Consider the following 19,202-nt stretch of genomic DNA (forward strand, 5'->3'; position numbering starts at 1 on the left):
AATTTTGTAAACCACCAAACACTTTGACAGTAACCTGATGTGCTTTTCAGCATTCACTAATGTCAATCTATCAGGAGAGGAAAAAAAATGGTGTGTTTAAGTTTGGGTCAGGACAAGGTGACATGCCCCATGATTATCAAGGAATAGCACTTATGTGCACTTATGTGACCACCTTCCCCAAAAGAAGGGACATGAAACCCATACATGCCGTTTATCACAAACTTGGATTAGTAGTTTGTATGTCGGAACACTTTCTGGGGTGGCTGACTGATATAATCACACATGTAACTTCCCAGTGGGAAACCTGTGGCATCTGGAAAGGCCTGGAGTAGTATGTGAGATACAGTGTATGATAACAGGTCCAAACCATTTGAGCTTGTTGGACAGTCCTGGTTGTATCAGGCCCATATTGTATAGCAGAAGACTTAACTCTCCCACACTGTTTTCCCAACCTCATATAACCTTCCTGCCCCAATAACTGTTGGAAAAACATACAGACACCATATCAGCATCTTTTATGTTTAACAGGTGGGGTGGGGGTGGGGTTAAAAGCAGCAAAATGACATGGGTGGAAGGAGTTAATTCCTAGGGTTGCCAACCTCCAGTTACTAGCTGGAGATCTCCTGCTGTTACAACTGATCTCCAGCCGACAGAGATCAGTTCACCTGGAGACAATGGTGGCTTTGGCAATTGGACTGTATGGCATTGAAGCCCCTCCCCTCCCCAAACCCCACCCTCCTCAGGCTCCACCCCAAAAATTTCCCGCCGGTGGCAGAGAGGCACCAGGCAACCCTATTAATTCCCTCCCCCTCGCACAGTGATCTCAATCTAAATTGGGGCCTCCTATGGTTACTTCTTGCAATGGAAAAACAAACTGGAGACAAAATCATGGCATCTTCCAGTATCTACTTTGGCTTATAATAGGCATATTCTAAGGCATTTGTTTTAAGGAAGGAAGTTGTGTTTATATCACCTCACTGTGAATGTCCATTTGCATTCACCCCATGTTCCAACTTTTCCCCCTGAAGTTAATTTAGACTTGCCTTATCATTCAGTCACCACCTTTCTCTTTGTTTTCTCATTGTATGTTTTGCAAATTTGATCCTAGACATTTTCTTATTTAACCTTTCATGCTAAAGGCGCAGGTTGGTAGTTTGGGGGCTCTGCTGGATCCGGGCCTCCTGTAGGATAAATGGGTGCAAGTGGTGGCCAGGGGTGCCTTTTACCAGCTTCAGATGCTGAGCAAGCTGCAGCCTTTTCTGGATAAGAAAGCTCTTGCTACTGTGATGCATGCCATGGTAACGTCTAGGTTAGATTACTGCAATGCGCTCGATACGGGGCTGCCCTTGCGTGTCTAGAAACTACAATTCATACTCAGATGGACCATATCACACTAGTCACATTCCATCTACCTTGGCTCCCAATTTGCTTCCAGGTTTGATTCAAGGTGATGGTATTGACCTTTACAGCCCTGTACAGTGTGGGACCAACATACCTTTAGGACCACCTTCTCCTATATGAACCAACATTATGGTCATCTTGGGGGCCTGTTTTGGGTGCTTTGTCATCTGAGGCAACTTGAGAAAGGTCCTTTTCAGTTGTGACCCCAAATTAATTCTCCCCAGGAAGGATCCTCTGTCTCCCACTATCATTGTCTCCTGTCAGTAGGTGAAGATGGTTTCATTTGGCATTCCCTTACTGATCTTCCTTTCTGTTTTGTTTTCTTCATTTAATTTATATATATATATATGCCTTTTTAAACGATCATCACCTTGAGGGCCCTAATTGCATGGAAAGCTGAGGTAAAAATACTTTAAATAAATATATAATGATATTTCAAGAGCCTTCATTACCTACAAATGTAAGCAATATAGGTAAATTGGTTATGAAAATATATTAGTCAACGCAATGGGTTGGATCCAACCAGCTTTTCCCTGGTGAAAAAAGGAGGAGAGATCCCCTTTGACTACTCAAAAAGGCTATACTGGGGGTCATGGGATACGCCCAGACAAAAGCCAGGGCATAGTAAAGAGAAGAACAGGGTGAGGCTGAGTCAAAAAGCTGGTTGGATTCAACAATATTTCTCAATGTTTCTAGCTGGCTTTCCCCAAGCTACTTAGTACTGAAATTACATCATGAATTACTTCAGGGGACACAGAATGTAGTCAATTAAAGTTACACCCTCTTCCCCAAATGTTGGTTTCATGGGAGAAAAATAAAACCAAGGATTCGTTTCTAATATTTATAGGAACAATTGAGAACCTCTTGTTATTTGAACTCCAGTGCTTCTTTCCTGGGTGGAAATGAAGCAAGAAAATACACCATTTTTTGTGTCCCCAATTTCGACCTGTGGGATTCCTCAATTTGTCCTCACAACAGCATTTCCTTAAAGGCAAAAGCTCATCTTCACATCTGCAGGGATCCTATAAAATTGAAGGGTAGGTGCCTTGCATTGAATACCTGGGCTTCACAGTAGGGAAATGGTCAAACCAGTCAAACTAGTTCTGTTGCTCTTAACTTCACTTTCTGGCATCATATGTTGTATGTGAATCTTTTTTTCCCCCTTGCCAAAGTGTGATGTATTTGTAAAGGATGGAGAATTTCCCACCTCAAATAAATTAGAAAGTACTGGTTAATATTATGGAGTTTAAAAAAAGCTATTAAACACTGGGTCGACTCTCTCCAGGAGTCCCGAGGTGCAGAGTGGAAAGCTGCAGTACTACAGTCCAAGCTCTGCTCACGACTTGAGTTCGATCCCGACGGAAGTTGGTTTTAGGTAGCCAGTTCAAGGTTGACTCAGCCTTCTATCCTTTCGAAGTCAGTAAAATGAGCACCCAGCTTGCTGGGGGTAAAGGGAAGGCAATTGGGGAAGGCAACGGCAAACCACCCCATAAACAAAGTCTGCCTAGTAAACGTCGAGATGTGACGTCACCCAATGGGTCAGGAATGACCTGGTGCTTGCACAGGGGACTACCTTTACCTTTTACCTACTCTCTCCTCCTTTCCTTATACTCTTCACTTTAATAATAATATTTACAATTATTTGGAACACACCCTTGTTCTGATTTACATTGTTTCCTTCAGTGTGTTTCCCTTATCTTGCAGGATTGCATTAACAGCTTCCAATCTATTGCATGAACGCTAACTTCGCCTTGCAGGATCTCCCTGCCCTCCACAGAAGAACAATATCATGTTTTCAAGAAGGGCTTGAGCAGAAGGGTGGAAATGAGCTTCAAACACAACACACACCCTTCCTTCCTTCCAATATCAAATTCCACAGAGTAGTCCGATTCAAACAGGAATCAGGTTTTCCAATGTAATGAATCCTTCGCGGAAGGTTCAGGGAGTTTTGCTTGGCGGTTGAGAGCTTCACTGCTGCACAAAATGTGATCCAAATGTAATAGGCGTGGCAGGAAAAGATCTTGCTGAAGGCACAAAGGGACCCAGGTGGATTTTGAATTACATGCTACCCTGTGTGTGAACTCTCTGGCAATGCCAGAAAAGGATCAAGCCCCTTAAAGGGAGAAAAAGGATGTTCTTGCATTATTTGTTAAGTATTATTGATATTTATGCTCCATCTTTCTACCCGAAATCACTTCATTTGACAATTAAAGGCAAACAACTAAAATACATGACATTATCAGCAATTCTTCCAGCAGAAGGAACTGAAGGAACTCTCCTTAATCTGCAGGAAGGCTTCAAACTTTGCAGAGTGGTGGCATACAGGCTGAGAGATCGACAACGTGGTCCTCCATATCTGATCATAGAATCATAGAGTTGGAAGGGGCCATACGGACCATCTAGTCCAACCCCCTGCTTAATGCAGGATCAGCCCAGGGCATCCCTGACAAATGTTTGACCAGCCTCTGCTTAAAGACTGTCAGTGAGGGGGAGCTCACCACCTCCCTAGGTAGCTGTTGAACAACTGTAAATCCCACCCCCTAATATCCAGCTGGTACCTTTCTGCCTGCAATTTAACCCCATTATTGCAAGTCCTATCCTCTGCTACCAACAGAAACAGCTCCCTGCCCTCCTCTAAGTGACAGCCCTTCTAATACTTAAAGAGAGCAATCATGTCCCCCCTCAACCTCCTCTTCTCCAGACTGAACTTGCCCAAGTCCCTCAGCCTTTCCTTGTAGGGCTTGGTCTCCAGTCCCCTGATCATCTTCATCGCTCTCCTCGGCACCCGCTCGATTCTGTCCACATCCTTTTTGAACTGAGGCCTCCAGAACTGCACACAATACTCCAGGTGCAGCCTGGCCAATGAAGTGTACAGTGGAATAATCCAGAACATATAAATAATCCAGAATATATAAATCCCTCCCATTGGGCAAGCCTGAGTAAGATGAGATCTGTCCTACAGTATGTGGTATTTCCACCCCCACTCCAGATAAGGAGAATGAGAAAGCACAGGAGCAGTGATTCATCAACATAGGGCTTTACTTTGAAAAATTTGCTCAGGTGACCTTGGGCAAGTTACAGCTCTGTCAGAGCTCTCTCAGCCTCACCTACCTCACAGGGTAATGGTTGTGAGGAGGAGAAGGGAAGGTGATTGTATGCCAGTTTGAATCTCCCTTAAGTGGTAGAGAAAGTCGGCATATAAAAACAAGATCAGCTATGCTGATTCTGTGCCCTTAGGCAGATGATGAGAGGAAGGGCATCTTAGCCATCTTCTGGGCATGGAGTAAGGGACACTGGGTGTGTGTGTGGGGGAGGTAGTTGTGAATTTCCTGCATTGTGCAGGGGCTTGGGCTAGATGATCCTGGTGGGCCTGTCCAACTCTATGATTCTATGATTCTGTGGTTTGCCATTGCCTGCCTCTACGTAGCAACCCTGGACTTCCTTGGTGGTCTCCCATCCAAGTACTAGAGCCTCTGCTTGGCATGAAGAAGGTCCCAGGTTCAATCCCCTGCATCTCCAGTTAAAGGGACTAGGCGAGTAGGTGATGGGAAAGACCTCCGCCTGAGACTCTGGAGAGGCGCTGCCGGTCTGAGTGGACAATACTGACTTGGATGGACTGAGGGTCTGATTCAGTAGAAGGCAGATTCACGTGTTCATGTGTACTAACCAGGGCTGACCCTCCTTAGCTTCCAAAATTTGATATGACCGGGCCAGCCTGTGCCAGCCCAGTATAATGCTTAAATAGTCTAAAATGTAAAAGGAAAAAAAGAGGGGGGGGCTGAGAGTTTGACTAGAGAAGAGACACATTCAGTTCCCTGGTGCAGATGTCAAAGTGATCAACATCTTTGATTATGTTGTAACCTTTTAGTCACTGCCAACGAATGCACTTCAGCCCCCCCCCCCACGCAGCAGTCATTTATCCAGCCCTGAGACACGTGCTGTCAAACCTGTCACTGGTTCTCATATTTCATTTCTCCATCAAAGTCAACGGCCTTATAGACAGGCAAATTGGGAGGGGGGGGAATACCGCGCAGCAATCACAGGCCTTTGAAATAAATGAGGGAATTTGGGGAAAACGTTTCAGGGCAATTGGTTTACTGCCTTCCTTCATGAATACAAAACTGTTTTTTTATTATTTTTTTAAAGAAGTCTTCGTTGTACAAACACAGCCCAGGCTGGTTAAATGGATCTGATGTGCGAAGAGGAAACCAAGCCAAAAATAAATAAATGCACGCGTAATGTAAAAGGTCAGCAAGATTTTTCTTCCATGGAATGATTCTAAAGGCTTTGTGAACAGACATCATCTTTCTGCTATTTAACATTTCAGTTACAACTAGGGTTGCCAGGTCGCTCTTCTCCTCCGGCGGGAGGCTTTTTTGTGTAAGCGTGTTTCCGCGCATGCGCTTGCGCGCCGAAGCATGCGCGTCACTTACGGTTTAGAACCGGACGTTCTGCCTCGCGAGGGGCCTTATACCTCTTTGTTTGAGTGGTAAACCAAACAAACCAAAATGTGGACACATGCACATTTGCCCCCTGACCCTCAGGTGGTCAGCGGGCAGAGGGGTCAATTGCCGGGGGTTTGTCCGCCACCAGCGGGCACCTGGCAACCCTGGTTACAACCTAACGCCAGATTGGAAGCAAAGTCAGTGGTCGAGAAGAGAAATGGGCAAGAGACTGAACAGGGCAGGGGGAACCAGACATCATGCTTGACAGAGGGCTGCCGGTGAAAAGGGCAACACCAAGGCGAGGCCTCCTCTTTTGGTCCCCTGAAGACTCGACACACTCACGAAGAACACAATCCATAGCTAGGGTTGCCAGGCCCCTCTTTGCCACCAGCGGGAGATTTTGGGGGCGGAGCCTGAGGAGGACGGGGTTTGGGGAGGGGAGGGACTTCAATGCCATAGAGTCCAATTGCCAAAGCGGCAATTGGCAGTTCTGATTTGCCACCAAGGGACTTATCAGTTCTCCAGCTTCAAATATGCTTTGTCTGAAGGTCAGTTTTTCATGTTTAAATGTTACTTATATATATATAGAGAGAGAGAGAGAGAGAGAGAGAGAGGTTTCTCCTGCTTTGAAAGGCCTGGAGAAAAGTAGAAAAGCATGGATGGAATCGGGAGCCTGTATCCTACCATAACACTTAGCTGAGTTTGGAGCCTTCCTCCAACTTAAGTGGCTTTTTCCACTGGAAGAAGAGCCACTTAAGCTAGAAGGAAGGTTCTTTATGCTGAAGAGCATCTCTGTCCTCCAGACTAAGGTAGGATAACACCTGGTAGCTGCTTCTCACACTCACAACCTAATGGCAGCGTGCTCTTTTTATACCAGAGCACCGACTGAGAAAGTGCAGAAAAGAGCAACCAAAATGATCAGGGGGCTAGAGCCACTGCCCTATGAGGAGCAGTTTAAACGGTTAAGCCTGTTTAACTTAGAATGAAGGAAGTTAAGGGGAGACATGATAGAGGTCTATAAAATTATGCATGGTATGGAGAGAGTGGACAGGGAGAAGCTTTTCTCCCTCTCTCATAATACCAGAAGGCCGGGGTCGTCTGCTGAAGCTGGAGGGTGACAGATTCAAAACAGATAAAAGGAAGTATTTCTTCACAGAACACATAATTAAATTGTAAAACTCCCTTCCCTAGGGTGCGATGATGGCTGCCAACTTGGAAGGCTTTAAGAGGGAAAGTGGACATGTTCAGGGAGGAGAGGACTATCCATGGCTACTAGTGAAAATGAATACTAGTCATGATGAATACCTATTCTCTCCAGAATCAGAGGAGCATGCCCATCATATTCGGTGCAGTGGAACCCAGGCAGGACAATGCTGCTGCAGCCGTCTTGTTTGGGGGCTTCCTAGAGGCACCTGGTTGGCCACTGTGTGAACAGACTGCTGGGCTTGATGGGCCTTGGTCTGATCCAGCAGGGCTTTTCCTATCATCAGTCATGTGTGTAAAGACCATATCCTGGAATTCTTTGTATACCTATAGAAGTCCCCCCCCCTTCATAACACTGGCTATTTGAAAATGGGCGGAGGGGGGAGGGCTTTACATGAACATTAAATGCCAGCCGAAATGAAATAGAGACAAAGGTTTCCATTTGGTTGGCGTTTCAATCAAAGAAGCTCAGAGTTCATTCTGTTTGGAGAGGAAGCAGAAATCAGAGCAAATGACTCTGTCACCACCTTTCCTTTTAGCACAAAGAGAGACCATTGAGGTGGCGGCTAATGGTCAGAATCCTTTAAATAGCCTTGCCAGACACGCTTGAGCTAGCCGATGGGCTTTCATTTGGACTCTCTCTCTCTCTCTCTCTCTCTCTCTCTCTCTCATATATCTGTGAGCATTTCGCAACTCGCATCCACAATGAGGGTGATGTTCAATTAATGCCAAACACTGAAATATGCCAAGAGCTCTCAATTACCCGCTGGTTTTAATAGACTTGGTACGGCTGAGCATTGAAAGAGATATTTACTCAGGAGTCTTTTAAAAATATTGCTGCAGTTGTAGCCTCAGGGACAGAAAAGAAGGAAAGGAAATGCAAGATCAGTACTGGATGATGTGATCTATGACAAAAAATTGGACAAAAGCCAGTTTTTGGGGACAACCCCATAGAATTAAAAGAAGAAGAAGAAGAGTTGGTTATGCTGACTTTCTCTCCCACTTAAGGAAGAATCAAACTACAACAACGCCTCTCTGCTGTCTCAGTCCAGGAGGTTGTGTTTATAAGGGTTGTAGGATTGTAGTCTATTGCAATACCCACTGCATGTTTTGTCTTGCTTTTACTGCACTACCTTGTTTATGGTATGTCAAGCCTCTTAGGCAGTTTTCTAATCCTTTACTCCTAGTCCTGTTGCATTGTTTATTGGATGCCTCTTGCTGATCAGATTGTTTTTATTATCTTTTGTAATCAGCTTTGAGTCTCGGTGACAAAAAGGTTGATAAACGAAGTAAATAAATAGACAAAACAGGTTTCTCATAGGCCTGTGACCTGAGATCCTTCTAATTGGAGATGCCAAGGATTGTTCGTTTGTTTATTGTTCTTATGGTCATACGGCACAGATGCCAAGGATTGTATATGTAGGCTTGCCAGATCGCTCTTTGCCACTGGCGGGAGGTTTTTTTTGGCAGAGCTTGAGGAGGGCGGGGTTTGGGGAGGGGAGGGACTTCAACGCCATAGAGTCCAGTGGCCAAAGCAGCCATGTCCTCCAGGTGAACTGATCTCTACCGGCTGGAGATCAGTTGTAACAGCAGGAGATCTCCAGCTAGTACCTGGAGGTTGGCAACCATAGACCTTGTACCTTTGAACACATGGAGCTGCCTCATCCTGAATCAGACCATTAGTCTACCAAGGTCTACTTTGACTGGCAGCAGTTCTCCATGGTCTCAGACAGAGGTCTTTCACTGAAGCGCCTGCTTTTGACCTCCTTGCCCTGGCCCTCCTCTAATGAGCAGCGGGGCAAACTAGGGTGGGGCGGGGGGAGGAAGAACTTCACACAATGCCACAACATTTCTGGCCAAAAAACCGGAAGTTACCCCACCTCAGCGTAGTGGTGTCACGGAACACCATTCCCACCTGTCTCTGCTTCGCCAACCGTCCTGCTAGGGTTGCCAGGTCCCTCTTCACCACCAGCGGGAGGTTTTTGGGGTGGAGCCTGAGGAGGGCAGGGTTTGGGGAGGGGAGGGACTTCAACGCCACGAGTCCAATGGCCAAAGCAGCCATTTTCTCCAGGTGAACTGATCTCTATTGGCTGGAGATCAGTTGTAATAGCAGGCGATCTCCAGCTAGTACCTGGAGGTTGGCAACCCTATCTACCACTGAGCCACAGCCTGAATCCATACACATTCACTGGTTCTTAGCAGCAGAACCTCTCAAAATATTTTTTTTCTTCTTCCAGAAAATTAAATTTCTAAACTATTCTTTTCTACAGAGCCAGAGCAGGGGGAAAAAAAACCACCTTTGCTTACCCGGTAAACCTTTCTGAACAGATTATTTGAGTATTGGGTTTACAAATAAAACCCAGCTTGAATTTTCTGACTTTAACCAAACAGTGGAAAGAGCAGAAAATGGGATTGCTACTGAGGGCGTTTGCGCACATTAGCATTCCATCGCCCTGTGGCTCCTTGCGCTATTTATGTGACTGTGCGATCGTTGTTGATGTGGAACACAAAGCCGGAGACAGGCAGCTGTAATTTCGGCTGCATTCTGGCCAACGTGGGGTTTTACATTTGAAAAAAACCGCTCGGAGCCTCAAGTGTGAACACAAACCAGCTCGCTGCTCACTTTTAAAGGCTTAGCTCTGCGGTTCTTGATGCAAAAAAAGGTAATAGTGCACAGTGGCCGGCTAATTCTGATGAACGGAGCCACTTTTCTTTCCATTTCTCCAGGCGATGTCCCCCGCCCCCCCACCGCATACACCCAGAATGGAGCAAAAGATAATATATTGATTCCAAGCAGCAAAACAGCTTTCCTTCATAGGATGGATGTGATCTCCCAGCATTACTGGAGACCTCTCTCTTTTTTAAGGGGCATGGCAGGGGGAGGGGAATTCTCTTAGCAAGTTTCCAAGCTCTGTTCTCGCATCTGTTCATTACTATTGTCCAAGGGTGACTTTTAAGAGCATTTGCTGAGATCATTTTTTTCAATACCTCATAGTAACTATAGCAATGTTGTTATGATAATGCCAGCATTTCCGTTTTATGCGAAAGGATCTGTTCCTTTAACATGTGTACATAAGTGAGCCCATTTCATACTATGGTAATACCATGGCAGATTGATGCGGACAGATGCAGGGCTCAGTGCATGAGTGAGTGGTGGAGGCTGCTGCTGCTGCTGCTGCTTCTTCTTCTTCTTCTTCTTCTTCTTCTTCTTCTTCTTCTTCTTCTTCTTCTTCTTCTTCTTCTTCTTCTTCTTCTTCTTCTTCTTCTTCTTCTTCTTCTTCTTCTTCTTCTTCTTCTTCTTCTTCTTCTTCTTGCAACCACCTTCATGAACCCCCCTCCCCCGGTGTCCCAACTCCCTGCTTTAATGTCCACTTTTATGTGGGGTTCACAAAGACAGGTTTATGGCTCCTCCACATTGACTGCCTTGCTTCTTGTAGGTTTCTGACCCTCCCACGGAGCACAGTCAACCTTCTCTGATGGCGAATGACCTCAAAGAGTCATGAGATTCTGATTCAAAGGCAGGTTCCTGATCTCACGCTGTCTCAGCTCTCCTTTTCATTCCAGAGAGGAGCGATATGCTGACCTTCCAGTTCAGGAGGGTTGCGAGACAAACACGGAATCTTCATTCACTTTTTTGTGCGGGTGTGCGAAAACGCTGACCTAGCATCATACAATAAATCAGAAGCCTTGCCGCAACGGGTAGATTGAAGCTCTAGCAGCACTTCACACTTTTTATACCAAAGAATAATATATTGACTCCAGGGGAACCAGGCAAGAATGTGTGAAGAAGACTGTGTTGCTTTTAAAATTCTTGTGTCAAATGTGAGAGAAATATGTGTCGTTTGCAGGACAAATTGTATACAACAGAAGATAAGGGATATCGGGGTGTTTCTGTATTTTATATATCCTTCATTTTGATTTAAGTTGCTGGCCTTGTAACGGAGAACCATCTTGAGAAAGATTTTTCTCTAATGTTTTGGGTTTTGGAAGAACAATGTCAGTTTTCTCCAGTATCTGAAAACTTTCTGGTTTTGTCCTTCATATCTTGAAATTCAGATGCTGGCAAATGATTGTGGCAGGCTCTATTAGGCTACCAACCATGGCCAAATATTAATTGGAACTGTACATTATCTATCCAATGCCTCGCGTTTACAAAAAAAGTCCATTACATTACAGCGATCAAAAATAAAATAATAAATCAAAGATAAAAGAACCACCAGACACTAGCAAATTTGATATAACTGTTTTTTCCAAAGTGTCTTCCTGGCTCTCTAAATCTGATCGAGGTTTCTCAGTGAGAAGACCCCAGACCACCACCACTATTGATATTTCTGTGTGATAAGTAGCAACAGGAGAATGTTAGGTATGTTCTAGATCATGTTTAGTTCACAATGGGTGAAAGTGAGGCCCAAGAGAACTCTGCTTACCCTGAGTGTTGGAAGTAACTTCAGTGCCTTACTAGTACTGACTAGGGTTGCCAGGTCCCTCTTCGCCAAAAACAGGAGTTTTTTGGGGAGGAGCCTAAGGAGGGCAGGGTTTGGGGAGGAGAGGGACTTCAATGCCATGGAGTCCAATGGCCAAAGCGGCCATTTTCTCCAGGTGAACTAATCTCTATCGGCTGGAGATCAGTTGTAATAGCAGGAGATCTCCAGCTACTACCTGGAGGTTGGTAACCCTAGTACTGACTCACTTAGTGGTGGTGGAGATTGAAGCAGAAAATGGCAGGTACCATTTCAGACACTTTCTTATACTGGCTTGTACTACCTTACTTTAAGCCTTGCCTAGAACCTGTTGCAAAATGCACCAGTCCTTCTTGTGTGGAAGACCTCCTCCATGCTAGGGCAATTGGACTCTATGGCATTGAAGTCCCTCCCCTCCCCAAACCCCGTCCTCCTCAGGCTCCGCCCCCAAAATCTCTCGCTGATGGCAACCCTAGCTATGGATTGTGTTCTTCGTGAGTGTGTCGAGTCTTCAGGGGACCAAAAGTTGAAAGAGAATTTGGGGAGAGCAAATTCACTCCAGCCACAAGACGCCATGAGAGAGACTAGAAGTAAAGTATGGCGTGCTTGTTCCTGCCAACCTATCTTAGAGGCAAGTCAGGGAAATAGGACCACTACCCGAGGGAGCTTCTGAGCCAGGGATGGGCCTTAGGACTGATGAAGAACGGATTATTCGCTTGGCACCTCAGGGTGATGCTATGCCCTTTCTTCAGTGGCTCAAAAGAGAAGCAATTTTGTAAGCATTGTGTAAAATTTTCAGAGATTATTTAGAATAAAAAAAACATGGGTTGTTGACAATGTTCATTTTCATTTTTATTATGTTAGCAAGTGGGGCATTGCATCGACTAGAGTATAGAATTCAAATTACCATAAAGGGGGGGGGGGAGGTAAAGAGCAGATAGAAAGTCCCAAGCTTAGATAAACAACTAGCCTACACATGGTGTAATTCTTTATAAAGGTCTTCATAAAAATACTCAGTTCCTATCAGTGGATTCATAAAAACACCTACAGTTAGACCAAATATGCCACAAAGAATTTATATACCCCCACGTCTCAATTCCTTATTTTTCCCGCAGACTTCAAGAACACATGAACAGCCTGAATAATTTTCACATAACCGTTCCTTACCAGGTTCTCTAAATTATTGTGTAAGGAAAGAAGATACTGGCGGTTGTGGATACGGAGTCTGCATTAACAATCTGTCTTTTCAAGTGCAAAGCAACCTAGGCTTTTTCTGCAGGGCACATTTGGTACAAATCCACAGCAGCTATCTCAGTCTACCTCAGTTTTACCCCATCTTTCCTCTATGGGGCTCGGAGAAGCATTATGTGGCTTTCTCTCCCTCATTCTTTCCTCACTACTACCTTGCAAAAAGGTTTGGCTGAGAAACAGCATCTGGCCCAGCATCTGGTCATCCAGTGAGCTTCTTATATGAACAGGGATTTGAACCCAGGACTCCCAAGTAGGGTTACCATTCTTGAAGTGGGGCCTGGCGTTCTGCCAGAATTACAACTGATCTCCAAACTACAGAGATAAATTCCCCTGGAGAAAATGGCAGCTTCAGAGGACTGACCTTACAGGATGCCATAGATTCCTGGTGAAATCCCTCCTTCAAATCCCCCCCTCCACACGTGCCTCCTTCGAATCTGCAGCTTCTAAAGAGAACAAATAAACCTTATTTATTACTAGGATTGCCAGGTCCCTCTTCGCCACTCTTAGGAGGTTTTTGTGGCGAAGCCTGAGGAGGGAGGGGTTTGGGGAGGGGAGGGACTTCAATGCCATAGAGTCCAATTGCCAAAGCAGCCATTTTCTCCAGGTGAACTGATTTCTATTGGCTGGAGATCAGTTGTAATAGCAGGAGATCTCCAGCTAGTACCTAGTTGTCAACCTCCAGGTACTAGCTTCTTCTGCTATTACAACTGATCTCCAGCCGATAGAGATCAGTTCCCCTGGAGAAAATGGTTTGGAAGGTGGATCGTATGGCATAATATCCCATTGAAGTCCCTCCCCTCCCCAAACCTCGCCCTCCTGAGGCCCCCAAAATCTCCAGGTATTTCTCAACCCAGAATTGCCAACCCTATTAATAAATATATAGAGGAAAGGTATAAACAATGTTTCTGGTTCATATTTTGACAGCTCTCTGCCCTCCTCACTAAGGTTGCCGGCTCTAGGTTGGGAACTTCTGGGATGGAGCCTGGGCAGGGGTTGAGAGGCACCTAGGCAGGGTATAATGAAAAAGAAGAAGAGTTTGTTTTTATATGCCAACTTTCTCTGCCACTTAAGGAAGAATCAAACTGGCTTACAATCACCTTCCCTTCCCCTCCCCACAACAGACACCCTTGTGAGGTAGGTGGGGCTGAGAGAGCTCTAACAGAGCTGTGACTAGCCTTAGGTCACCCAGCTGGCTTCATGTGGAGGAGTGGGGAAACAAATCCAGTTCACCTTCCAAAGCAGCCATTTTCTCCAGGGGAGCTGATCTTGGTCTCCTGGGGATCAACTGTAACTGCGGGAAATCCCCAGGTGCCACTTCAAAGTTGGCAACCCTACTCCTCACCTCCAATATAACTATCCTGTTTGGGGAAAGCTTGCTTTCTGGAAGAAATTATTTATTAAATGCAAACATTAAAGTTTTTTTTGTTTTGTTTTGCATACACTTGGTTGGATCCAGTGGAGGATTTACATAAACAGAAGGGGAGATGGGTCAATTTTCATGGACTCTTAGATCTCTGATTCTCTCATGTTGTTCTTGGGGCGCTCTCTTTCTCCCAGGAACATCTGGAGGGGAGCATTTGCGGCTGCAGTGGGAGGAGGAGGCAAGGAAGTTGCTCAACAGGTTCCAATCCAGTCTGGTTTAAAATTTACAGACGGGAATTCAACTATAAGAGGTCCTCCAGATTAGAGTCCGCTGCTCAAGTGGAGGAGTGGGGAATCAAACCTGCTTCTCCAGATTAGAGTGCGCCGCTAATGTGGAGGAGTGGGGAATCAAACTCACTTCTCCAGGTTAGAGTCCATTGCTCTTAACCACCACACCTTGCTGGCTCTCATATATGTTACACAGGAACAGATTTTTCCCTAGCCTACAAAAATAAACCACTCAAACTTTCACCCTTCACAAATCAGCGACCTGCAATAAACCGAATATTGTCGCTGAAAACAAGAGCAGGTTCCTGAACAGGAACTGTGTTGGCGACTCTAAATGATGATGTATGAATGAGAGGCAGGGAAATCTGATTTCTCGCCGACTAGGCTGACCCTACGAAACTGAGCAGAGCAGAAAAATTGGATTTACTAAACAAACATGACATGGAAGTCATCAATGCCGTGGCGCCGACAATATGAAACATCAAAACGCCTCATTGCTGTAAATATATTGTCTAAAGCAGAATGACATTTAAATGGCAGCAGTAAACACATTTTCTTCATTATCCTTTATCTGCCTGCCTTTCTTCTACCCACTTCATACATGCCAATGTACTTGTCGGGTGCTCGAACCTGTGTGGCACTCTGGCCCTTGGTAGAATGCAATTTGCTAGCACACAATTTTGCTGACTCTTTCGGAAATTTGTAAGACACCTTCCCCCCCGGTCCAGTTTTCCTTTCTTTAACTTTTAAAAGTTAAGTTTCTGTCTTCTGCGGCTATGAACAAAAGGCTAAAATCCAGCTAAAGGGAAGCGTAGGGTTAGGGTTAGGCCATTTATGCTTGGTAATTAGCAGCACGTTCCAGGCTGAAGTGGCCCACATATATATTTTTTAATTTTGCATGCTGAACCATCATTCAGGAAGTGACTGCGAAGCTAGCACATATCTGCTCCGCATTTCTTAAGAGCCCCTTTAATGGAATCTTTTGTGTTTGCTCCATCCCCACACTGAAGAATCCCCTGAAGGAACCATGCAAAATGACAGCCACGCGTTAGCTATGCAAACGGCGGTTGGCTAATGGAAGGAACGAAGGAGGAAGCGAGTGGGGTGGGTGGAATTTCTCCTTTTGCGTTTGGACCATGAATAAGCATTTTAAAGGTTGCATTTTAAAAAAGAGCTTTGAGCGAGCATCAAAATGGACCCTGCGTAAATGGCTGTAGTGAAATCCAACAATGGTTTTAGTGGGTCAGACCCCTGCATAATTCTCCAATTCAGTGGGATTTTAAAGGGGGCAACTTTGGCTGGGTTGTGTCCAGACAACTTTTCATTAATGGCATAGAACCAGAAATTTAAATGGAGGCTACTTTCAATGTATGTCAGGATCAGTTGATTTTTAGGGTCTCCAGCCTCCAGGTAGTAGCTGGAGATCTCCTGCTTTTACAACTGATCTCCAGCAGATTGAGATCAGTTCACCTGGAGAAAATGGCTGCTTTGGCCATTGGACTCTATGACATTGAAGTCCCTCTCCTCCCCAAACCCCAGCTTCCTCAGGCTCCGCTCCGAAAATTTCCTGCTGGTGGCGAAGAGGGACCTGGCAACCCTAATTGATTTCCATCCCAATCTGCCTCTGAAAATAGTGCTAGGACCAGTCTGTGTTACTCGACTTGTCCCTGCTTCAAGCACCACTTCCTGTTTTCTTTACTCCTTTGATACCTCATTGCTCTTCTACCAAAATCAATGACGAAAGCTGTTGGATATGTCCTACTAGGCTTTACTGCTATAGATATTCAGCGTTGACGCAACCCTTCCTGCCCTCCCTCTCATCATCTGCCTAAGTTCACAGAATCAGCGTTGCTGACAGATAGCCATCTAGCCTCTGCTTCAAAACCTCCAAAGAAGGAGAACCCACCACCTCCCGAGGAACTTTGCTCCATTGAGGAACTCCTCTAACTGTCAGGAAGTTCTTCCTAATGTTCAGCCAAAAACTCTTTTGATTTAATTTCAAGCCGTCCATCTTTGTGGGGCAACAGAAAACAACTCGGCACCCTCCTCTATATGACAGCCCTTCAAATACTTGAAGATGGTTACTATATCACCTCTCAGACGTCTCCTCTCCAGACTAAATGTATCAAGATCCTTATACTGCCACAAAAATGATAATTTTGCATACAGGAGATATTACACACCCGTTTGGAATGTTTTATTTATGACGATCTGCCAGCTTTCACTCATGGCAAAACCTTGCTTTTTTCGTGCCGAAAATGCATTTAGGAACGCAATCCTGTCATCTGTCATGCACAGACAAATGTCACTCCTTCCAATGGGAATCGCGCGTGAGTAACCATGCACAGAAATGCAGGCTTTGGGTGCTCTTATCTCATGTGTGAAAGGACAGTCCGTTTTGCATTGGATTGAGTGGATTTCAGACAGTTAAACAGATGATTAACCCCAGCCCGGCTTGCTTGGAAATCCTTGTCAACAACTCCACTGCTTACAAGCTGGAGCGTAATTAAGCTCCGTATGCATCAGACATTATCTGCAGTGACAAATCACATTTTTTCTGATTTCTATGAATTGTGCGAGGACCAACACGGAGGCGGTACCTACTTTCTAGGCGGAAACAGCTTGGCATGACTGCCAATGGAACATCTTGCCAAGACAGGGCTTGTGAAGTAACACAAAGAAGCAAATCTCTTTGAGCATGTAGAGAATGCCTGAATGGCACCGCTGAGCTACTGATACTTTCAAGATGTCAACAACTGGGATAGGAAGAAGGTAGGGTTGCCAGCTCTGGGATCGGGAATAGCTGGATATTTTGGGACGGAGGCTGAGGAGGGCAGGGTTTCGGGAGGGGAGGGACTTCAACGCCATAGAGTCCAATCGCCAAATCAGCCGTTTTCTCCAGATGAACTGATCTCTACTGGCTAGTGTGTGTGTGTTAAGTGCCGTCAAGTCGCTTCCGACTCATGGCGACCCTCTAGCTAGTACCTGGAGGTTTTCAAAACAAGTAATTTCAACTGTATATATAATAGTTGTAATCAAGTCAACAGTTGTAGGCTCTATTTAAAAAAAGAACTAGTAATAAATATTTACAAAAATATTATTTAGTATGAGAATTATGCTATAATCACATTATTATATTCATAATGTTGAGCATAAATATATCAAAAAGTGTATATAACCATACACAATGTATATCCTACAATAAAGACATTTAAATAATATCACATAGGCGCAAAATTGTTGTCTTTTCCTTTCTTCTGAGTAAGTCCTTTAAGCTGAACTCCGTTTTTGGCTTTTAAATATTTTCATTTAAATCAAGTTCTTTAGGCTGGTCTCCGTTTTGGTAGTGGTACAGGATACCGGTCACTGCCTGTTTCGGTCCTTCTTCAGCCACCCCAATTAACCACGGAAGCCTTCAGCATCTGGGTTTATACCTCAGAGCTTAATTTTAAGCGCCAATGTTATAATCCATATTACAATGTAAATGAAAACAAAACATTTAGTAAAGAACAGTTTACACCTAAAAATATCAAAGAACTGATGTTGAAAAAGTTCTCCGTCAGCAAGAGTCACGGTTTGTGCACCTCTTCAATTGTGTAGCACCTAAAGGGTTAAATATGACTAATGACCTCACACCCTTTCTGTAACACCCATTTTGCACCCGGGATTGAAATCATGTATTTAACTGTAACATATACTGAACAGCATTTGACTGTGAACAAGAAAGAATCTCTGTCGCGTCCAAACCTCACAAGTTACTGTGTTAAGCTGTTATATGACAAGAATAAGTGAGTATGGGAATTGTTCTTTACTAAATGTTTTGTTTTCATTTACATTGTAATATGGATTATAACATTGGCGTTAAAATTAACAGTTAAGCTCTGAGGTATAAACTTGGCTTGAACCTTTGCATGACTTGAATGTTAGAACTACACAAATGTTCTTTCATGCTTTGTGTCTAGTTGCAAGTTACCAAAAAGCCCTGCTCTAGGGTGGCAGTACCACTGTTGCAGGAGAAGGGAAAGGAAAGAACACTTGGTGAATGAGCAGGGAAGGGGACCCATTGGAGGAAGAGGGAGGTCTGCACACTTTGGGTCACCATACCCTGGAAGAAAATGGACTGTTGCAAACATAACATCTATTGTGATGCTGTGATTCAGAAGGCATTACAAAGACTTGATGAACATGGATTTCAGTAAGGCTTTTGACAGGGTTCCCCATGACGTTCTGATGGGCAAACTAGAGGACTGTGGACTGGTCCCTTGGATAGTTAGGTGGACAGGGAACTGGTTGGAGAACCGCACTCACAGAGTAGTTGTCAGCGGCATTTCATCTGAATGGAGAGGGGTGTCCAGTGGGGTGCCACAGGGTTTGGTTCTGGGCCCAGTATTTTTCAATATTTTTATAAATGATCTGGATGAAGGTGTAGAGGGACTGCTCATTATATTTGCAGATGATGCCAAATTGGGAGGGGTAGCAAACACACCAGAAGATAGAGATCTGAACAAGATCTGAACACACTGGAAAAGTGGGCGGATGTAACAAGCAGGTGCAGAAGAGAGTGACGAGGATGATCAGGGGCCTGGAGACCAAGCCCTATGAGGAAAGGCTGAGGGAGTTGGGAATGTTTAGTCTGGATAAGAGGAGGTTGAGGGGGGACATGATTGCTCTCTTTAAGTATTGGAAGGGCTGTCACTTAGAGGAGGGCAGGGAGCTGTTCCTGTTGGCAGCAGAGGATAGGACTCGCAATCATGAGTTTAAATTGTGGGCGGAAAGGTACCGTCTGGATAGT

General features: G+C 44.8%; 1 protein-coding gene across 2 annotated transcripts in view; it reads right to left on the reverse strand.

Annotated features, from left to right (window-relative positions):
• Positions 1 to 19,202, reverse strand: part of GPC6 (glypican 6) — a 749,807-nt gene that overhangs the window by 14,584 nt on the left and 716,021 nt on the right. The gene's annotated exons all lie outside the window — the stretch shown is intronic.

Source organism: Euleptes europaea, chromosome 16 (assembly GCF_029931775.1).
Source record: "Euleptes europaea isolate rEulEur1 chromosome 16, rEulEur1.hap1, whole genome shotgun sequence".
In the NCBI taxonomy this organism is placed as follows: Eukaryota; Metazoa; Chordata; class Lepidosauria; order Squamata; family Sphaerodactylidae; genus Euleptes; species Euleptes europaea.